Genomic DNA, 8,353 nt, shown 5'->3' on the forward strand with positions numbered 1-8,353 from the left:
GCTCTCAAGAAACACACAGAGTCCTAAGGGTGTTCATCAGCCTTGCTAACAACATGCTCTGGAGTGGGAAAGCCTAACAGTCAAGACGCACGACAAACAATCTCTAAAACATCGTTTGTACAGCTCTGCAAGTTCAGGAGTCTTCTAAAACATACAAGGGGGCACAAACATGTGCCCAAGGCTCAGGAGAGCTTTGCTCGCTTTAGCTGTAAAAAAAACCCAATATTCAAATCTTGGCACACTGACGTTTTTGTGTTTTTTTTTTTTTTTTCTCTCGAGACTCTTGCGTTTTCTGTCCTTGGAAGGTGAAAACATCTGAAAAGCACACAGGATGCAATAAATGCTCATGTAACCATTACCACCTTCTCAGTCACAGACAGAAAATAACGTCCTGCCTGGGGTCTCCTCCCTGCTTTTTTCCTGCAGTGGAACACCTCTGCGGGGTATGTGCCAAACATACCACCTACCCCAAAACTCAGACTGTCTGACAGCAAACTGACCATCAGCAACAAACCTTTCTCTCCAAGTTATCCCATAATACCCAAGGTCCTACATTAGGAAACTCACATGGAAACAATGACAAACTCCCGAGTCTCCTCCAGTGACACGATTCTCCCAAGCTCTTTCTCCAGGGCACCGGAATCAGACAGTCCAGAGTAAGGAGTCTTGTGTCATCACCTAGTTCTCATCTTCCTCCTCAAAGCCTAAAGAGGCTCCAGCAATTCACAGAACCAGAGAATCAGTTTGGTTGGAATGGACCTTGAAGATTGAGTCCAGCCGTTAACCTGCACTGCCAAGTCCACCCCTACAGCACAAGCGCCATGTCCACACGTCTTTGGAAGACCTCCAGGGAGGGGGACCTAACCACTTCCCTGGGCAGCCCGTTCCAATGCTCCACCACTCTTTCAATGAAGAGTATCTCCAAATAGCCAATCTAAACCTCCCCTGGCACAACTTGAGGCCGTTTCCTCGCCTCCTATCGCTTCTTACTTGGGAAAAGACACCAACACCCACCTGGCTACAGCCCCCTTTCAGGCAGCTGCAGAAAGCGAGAAGGTCTCCCCTCAGCCTCCTTTTCTCCAGGCTAAACAGCCCCAGGTCCCTCAGCCGCTCCTCATAAGACTTGGGCTCCAGACCCTTCGCCACCTTCGTAGCCCTTCTCTGGACACGCTCCAGCACCTCCATGTCTGTCTTGTAGCGAGGGGCCCCAAACCGAACACGGTATTCCAGGTGCCCCCTCACCAGTGCCAAGGACAGGGGGACGAGCGCTTCCCTAGCCCTGCCGGCAACACTCTTTGATACAAGCCAGGATGCTGCTGGCCTTCGTGGCCACCTGGGCACACTGCCTGCTCATGTTCAGCCGACTCTCGACCAGCACCCCCAGCTCCTTTCCCCCCCGGAGCACTGTTGCCTGTACAGCTTACAATACAATTTCAACAATTTCCCGGTGCCGTTCCCATTCAAAACGGTACAAGGCAGCAGACACTGAGGTCCAGCTTTCTCCTGCTCTCGAGGCTCAAACACACACAGTTCTGAAAGGTGCAGAACTCACAACCAAAAGCAGAAATAGAAACATGCAGCCCTGGGTCTGGCCCCAGAAAAAGGATTCAGAGCTACACAGTTTGTTTCTTTGGCCACAGGCGACAGTAGTAGCCCCGCTCGGATTCATGGACAACACAGGCATCTCTCTGCAGCTTATCAAAAGCCAAAAAAGAGGCCAATGCTGACAGGGGGAGTAAAAGAATCTGGAGCAGCACAGGACAGCTCAGAGAATGGCAGAACAGCTCTGCAAGCCATCAACACGTTTCCAACAGAAGGAAACAAAGCCGCCTGACCTACAGCACTACCGTGTGTCTCCGGGACAAAATTACTGCAGAATCCAACAGATACAGCTTCACTGAGCCAACCAGCCACATGCCCACCCAGAAGCACCATGGTTTTGGTCTCACCTGACTTTCTCTTCACTTTCTTCCTTCTCCTCTGCCAGGGTCGTCAGCTCTATCCGCAGCCTCTCCTCTTGCTCCTCTGCTCTCTTCAACAGCTGCTCCAGGTGGGCTTTCTCTGCCTGGAGCTCTTCATTTGTTCTTTCACACAAGTGCAGCTTCTCCTGCTCACAATTCTTGCCTCTCTCCATCTCGTCCACTTTACTGGACAGAACTTCCTTCTCTTGCTCCAGCTACAATCACAGAAGCACAGAGGAAACACAACACCGAAAGCTTTACTAGGGAGAAGGTTTGGCTCGGACAGAAAAAGGAACATTTCCATATTCAGTCAGATGTACTGTCGGAAGGCAGGAAGTCTGAGGAGAAGCAGCAGCTGGAGACAAACACCTGGCAAGACCTTTGGCAACTCTGCTCACCTGCAGCACAAGTTGGTTCAGCTGCACTTTATCCAGTGCAAGAGCTTCATTGATACGGCTCATGTTGGCCGCTGCCACACGCAGATCAGCAAGGTCAGCACTCAGCTTATCCTGAGCCCCTCTCAACTCTGCTGCTGACTGCTCTGCCTGAAGAGACAGAAGAGAACAATTTCTGTGACCCAAGACAAGGAATGAACAGCAACACATGCTAAAACACGTAGTCATGAGGAAAACTTAAGGCAAAACATGAACGAGTCTATGCTGCAGAAATACCTCAGGCTCCAATTGTCAGCTGAGAAGAACAGAGCACCTGCTCAGTCATGAACCAGCCAAAAGGGAAAGCACAGGAGAAGACTTATCTTTTCTAGATACAATAGAAGTTAAATTTTATCCATAAATTGCGGAGTGTTCCAATTAAGTATACTGGAAATGTCAACATGGATGGATTGACAAGAATTGCATTAACCCAGCAGAGCGAGACCTTTCTCTCCAGTTATCTAAAGACAGAATATCACCTCCCTCAGTTTCCAAATTTACATTTCCTTCAGGGCCTAGGGACTATGAGAAACCAGATGGAATCAAAGTTGTATTTACTGACTGTGCAGAACAAATGTCATCTAGGTCAGGTACATACGTATAAATACGGAACCAAAAATCAAAAGAACATGAGACCAAAGGTTCTGTACAAGCATAGAAAAATATCTGCGCAAACACCAACACGACAAACAAAATAATCTCACTGGGATTTAACATTCATACAGGCAGACACAAAAACAAGCAATCAGGACAAAAATCACCTCCTGAAAATCAATTCCTAAGCCACAAGTTTACCTACCACTTGCCAGCTCTGTATGTTGAACGCCAGCACTCTCGCCTTCCGAAATGCTGAGTTTCAACCAGTTCTTTTTCAGAGACGGCCAGACAGCGTTACAGGCAGTGCAGCTCCTGACACCTCGGACAAAATGGTACTCCACCAGTAAAGACTCCTTTCCCAAAACTACAATCCTTCTGGGTAGGGTTTTCTGGAACTACTGGCTGCTCTAAGAACGGCAACTGCACGAAACACTGACGGGCAAACTTACAGCGCTTCTTTACAGCCCCAGGGAGCAAAATTTTGTCTTCCTCTGACCTCGCTTTGGGGAGGTTTTTTGCCGGCATTACCGCACTCTACGCACTGTCTTCAGCCAGCAACCGGCACACTCACCCCTCCTGCCTCCCCCTGCTGCTCCAGCTCTCGACAGCGAGTCCGGTACTGCAGCACCTGCACGGGCACACAGAGCGAAGATGAGCAAACGCAGCTTTTACCACGCAGCTTCTCCTGCACTGGCTTTTCTCCAAGTCTTTCCAGCCCAAGCTCAGCCCGTTTCACGGTGCTCCTGACCCAGCCGGCGAGGAGTCGTTGGGATGTCGGGAAGCTCCGCTTCTCCAACATTAAGGAAAGCGGGCCGGGGTTCCCTTCGCACGCAGCGCTCCGTGCTCATCCCACAGCAGCGACGGGAAGCAGAGCGAGGGGAGCCCCGGGCAGCCGTGCCCGGCCGGCGGCCACCGCGCTCCCCGTCGGCCTTTGCAACGGGCCGCAGCCGGCCCCGCTCCCGCCCGGGCTCAGCCTCCCGCTCACCGGGCCGCACGGCGGCGGCCGCACGCCCGGCATCCCCGCGGGAGCGCGGAGACCGACCGAGGGGCCCGGGGGGGGCAGCGGCAGCGCCAGGCGCCCCCCGCGCGGGGCCGGGCCGGGCGGAGCGGCGGCGGCTCCCGGGGCCTCCGCCGAGCTCCGGCCCCGCCGCCGCGGCCCGGCCCCGGGCAGCTCCCCCCGAGCGGGCGCCGCCGCGCTCACCTTCGCCTGCAGCCGCCGCACCAGCCCCGCCTGGCGCTGCTGCGCCTCCTGCGCGCTCCGCAGCCGGCGCCGCAGGCAGCCCCGGCCCCGCGCCTCCGCCGGGGCCGCCGCCGCCATCGCGCGCGGCCCCGCCCCGCCCCGCCGGGACCGCCCCCCCCCCGCCGGGCGCGGCCGGGAGCGGGGCCGCGGGCCGGGAGCGCCGCGCCCGGCCGGGGCCGCTCCGCGGCGGCGGTTCGCGTTCCGCTCCGCGCCGGGCCGCGGTGCTGCCGCGGGGGAGAGGCCGCCCCGGCAGCGCTGAGCCCGGCGAGCGCGGCTCGGAGCGTCAGCGGCCGCGGAGAGCGCGGGGAGACGGTCCCGGGCGCCGGAGGGGCGGGGGGGGGGACGGGACACACCGCAGGGACGGTGGGAAAGCGCCATGGCACGGGGAGGGCAGCGCGAGCGCTCTCCCAAAATCCCAGCGTCAGCCCGTGAGCGCCGCTGGAGCAGGAACTCCCGTCTGGCGCGACACCCCAACGCGCAGAGAACAGGGTGGGATCTTTTCCTGCCGGTTCTGCAGCAGGAACGGCCCCGGCTGCGAGCAGGGAGCGAAGCCTCCCAAGGTGGTGACGCAATCACGAGCAGGTCACTGCCGCAGTGTGACTCGCTGCAGTTTTAGCTCGTGTCTTGTTTTTCTCTCTTAAGGCTGTGCAGATGGTCATCTCCAACAGAGTCGAAGCCTGAACATGGTTTGAGATGGATTCAGCCCCGTGTTTGCACATAGCTGAAGTGTCATTAGAAATCTGGGCAAAATCAAAAATACTCAGAACTGGGGGTAGCGCGTTGTGAAGCAGAGATTACAAAAAAGGGTTTAGGGAATGAGCTCTGAAAACCTTTAGACAAAGTGGCTGAAGGAGCTCTACATTATTGATCAGAAGATGAAGAGAGAGGTTAATTTAAAGCTATAAATTCCTGTCAAACGAGACCAAGATAGAAAAGAAATCAAATTTCTGAAACTGCAGCTGGACAAGTTCGATCTATAAAGACGATGCCCTTCCGTGCACAGCACCGCTGCTGGGTGAGGGGATCATTCTTCGCTGTCTCAACTTTTCATCTCTTCCTGAAGGGCTGCTCTGAGAGAGCTCAGTGTCTCTGCGTGTGTCTAAGCACCACGGTGGCCGCTGTCTCCAAAGGGACTCACTGTCAGAGTCACCACAAGCAGCTAGATGGCTCCAACCATGTGCTCTCACACCCTCCTGCCCTGCTGTGCCTGGGGTGTGGGACGTGGTGGGGGCAGCTCTGGGCACTCTAAGGCTCCCGTGTCCTTGGATCTACAGTGGAAACAAGAGTTGCCCAGTCTTGCTATCAAAATGCTGTGGCCTCAGCTGGGCTGTGGTCATGGGACTTGATTCCCAGTGGCCCAGCTTTGTTTTTGCCTGTAGTGTTTCAGGTGAACTCCTTGCATAAGGTCTCCTGAAATTCTTGTTCCAGATCTTCACCACTTTGAGACTACTCAGATCCCAAAACAACTGGCTTTCCATTGATGACAAGTGACATCCGAAAGTGCTGTTTCCTGTTTCATGCTGTGCCTGGCTTTCTGGACCTGCCACATACACATCATTGCAGCAGACAGGTACCTTGTAGTACTAGTGTTCTTGAGACAGGACATGCAGTGAATGGTACCCCTGTGCTTCTCTCTAGGTTTGTCCCATCTGTAGCTTACTACTGCTCAGAGGCCTAGCCGAGTCTCCTGATAACCAATGACACGATTCTTTCTTTGGAATCGTAAAACCATAGAATCACAGAATGGTTTGGGTTGGAAGGGACCTCAAAGATCATCTAGTTCCAACCCCCCTGCCATGGGCAGGGACACCTTCCACTACACCAGGTTTCTCAAAGCCCCATCCAACCTGACCTTGAACACTTCCAGGGATGGGGCATCTACAACTTCTCTGGGCAACCTGTGCCAGTGCCTCACCACCCTCAGAGGGAAAAATTTCTTCCTTATATCCAATCTAAATCTCCCCTCTTTCAGTTTAAAGCCGTTGCCCCTTGTCCTGTCACTACACACCCTTGTAAAAAGTCCCTCTCCAGCTTTCCCGTAGGCCCTATTTAAGTACTGGAAGGCTGCAATAAGATCACCCCAGAGCCTTCTCTTCTCCAGGCTGAACAGCCCCAACTCTCCCAGCCTGTCTCCATAGCAGAGGTGCTCCAGCCCTCGCATCATCTTCATGGCCTCCCCTGGACCCGCTCCAGCAGCTCCATGTCCTTCTGGTGTTGGGGACTCCAGTTTTTTATTTATCATCGTGACATGGTAGCACAGCCTTTTAAAAGCATGCCGCAATTTCCCATGTTAGTAGGAACTTTATTATCTTTGTTTTACTCTGGCCCGAGACAAGAGCAATTTTTCATTATAGCATCTCTGAGTTTTCTGCAATTCTTTCCTTTCGAAAAGCACAGAGCTGTTAAGTTCCTTCCTGAAATGATCTACTCATACTTTTAAAAAATCAGTCCCCAAAAAGCTGTTGTGCAGTGGTCTAAATTCTCACAGAAACAGAAAGTTCTTTAGTTTCAATAAGCAAAAGCAAAGTGACAGCAAATGGCTTAATATAGAGAGTTTACTCAACTCGATCTTGTAAGTCCTTTCTGGAAATTGATTCACCTGGGAAAGGACAATGAAATTCCTGATAGATCACTAGAATACAGATTTCCATGTGCAGGTCAAACTGCAAGTTTGCAGCAGTGAACAAATTCTGACTCTTGGCATCACGTATCCAACGGAGCCTCCTTGGAGCCATGTTGGGATGACCAACTGTATATGGTACATTTTAGAGCACACCCAGGGAGTCCTGGGCTCTGTGGGCAAGCCCGGCATTTCTTGTTTGGCTCAGCCCCTGCCTTTATTCCGCAGCGTCCTCTGGCAGATCAAGCAGGTGATCTGAGCTTTCCCTGAGAAGGACCCTGTGGCTGTCAGCTGGCTGGAGTTCAGCAGCAGGGCTGCATCCGAATGAGAACCATCTACAGATGGCAATATGATCACAAGGCATGTGCTTCAGGGAGCACATCAGGTGTTAGTGTGTGCCTGTGCCCACGCCACTGTGGCTCCAGCATCTACCTCCCTGTTGCATAGAACATGCAAGTGTATTGGCCTGGGTAGGGCCTTTTGTCCTCAGGGAATGGCAACTTTTTCGATGCTCTGTGATGTTCCTTTGGCTCCCCGCAGTGATCCCTTCCTCTGGCCCACTCTGGATGTCCAGATGTCCTCTCTGGATGCCTGAATGTCCACACCAAAATTGTTTGAGAAGGTGGCACGGCTCGTGTAGACATAATCTGAGGATCTGGAGAACAGGAGGCAATGCACTTCCAAGGAGCAGGGACCCGGGTAATCCTCCCTTTTCGAATCCCTGCACGCACTGTGCGAGGAGCTGCCTTTACAGAACGGGCCAAGAAGGACAAGTGGACTATATGAATCAAGTCACTCGAGTGGTACATGTAAACTTGGCCAGTGGTGAGAAGTAATAGGCCTTGAACATCTCTTGCACTGTGTCCTATGTCTAATCTAAAGCCTGCACCGGGGTGAGGGTTTCCATCTCCATATTGAAGAAACCAGTTGAGTTTGAGCTTAGCCAGCTGGAACAACTCCACATTAGCGTAGGGCCATAATAGGACACCCGAGTCTGTGGGTCTTGTTCAAGGCCCATGTCCCGCTCCGGGGGCCGTGGGGCTCAGTGCGCTTGGTGCAGTGACCGTGCTGCCATGGTTCCGAGCACCTGGATGGAGGGTGCTCGAGAGCCTCTTTTGAAGAGCACAGCTTTCTTTGCTTTGCTCTTTTCTTTCTGTCCAGCCCACTAAAATATGTTAATCTCAGACATGTAAATACCGTTGGAAAAGATGATTGACTGTGTTTTTAATCTGATTTACTAAGAGACAAGGCCCATGCAATCACACTGTCTTAGCTCCTGCTCTTTCGTGTCCATCTCTTAAATCATTTGAAAATCTGTTTGCAAATCTCAGCCAAGTTTGATAGAGCAACAGAGCTCTTAGGCATTAAATTCTTACAAGTGTTATGAAAACTGGAAGCTGGATAGGCTGAAAGTGGGAACTCGACATTTAGCTGGTTTTGTGGCCTGCTGGCAAGCTAATCAAAACCGCCATAGCACAGACACAGACACAGCACACCGCCT

At 52.9% G+C, this 8,353-nt stretch overlaps 1 long non-coding RNA gene across 1 annotated transcript; it reads right to left on the reverse strand.

Moving 5' to 3' along the window:
• Positions 1-1,945: 1,945 nt before the first annotated feature.
• LOC147527467 (uncharacterized) lies at positions 1,946-2,751 on the reverse strand. Its single transcript, XR_015222703.1, has 3 exons — positions 2,633-2,751; positions 2,360-2,506; positions 1,946-2,176 (listed from the first exon to the last, which is right to left on the reverse strand). It is a non-coding gene; the product is annotated as an uncharacterized LOC147527467 (long non-coding RNA).
• Between the last annotated feature and the right edge of the window lie 5,602 nt (positions 2,752-8,353).

Source organism: Tauraco erythrolophus, chromosome 18 (assembly GCF_009769465.1).
Source record: "Tauraco erythrolophus isolate bTauEry1 chromosome 18, bTauEry1.pri, whole genome shotgun sequence".
Taxonomy (NCBI): domain Eukaryota; kingdom Metazoa; phylum Chordata; class Aves; order Musophagiformes; family Musophagidae; genus Tauraco; species Tauraco erythrolophus.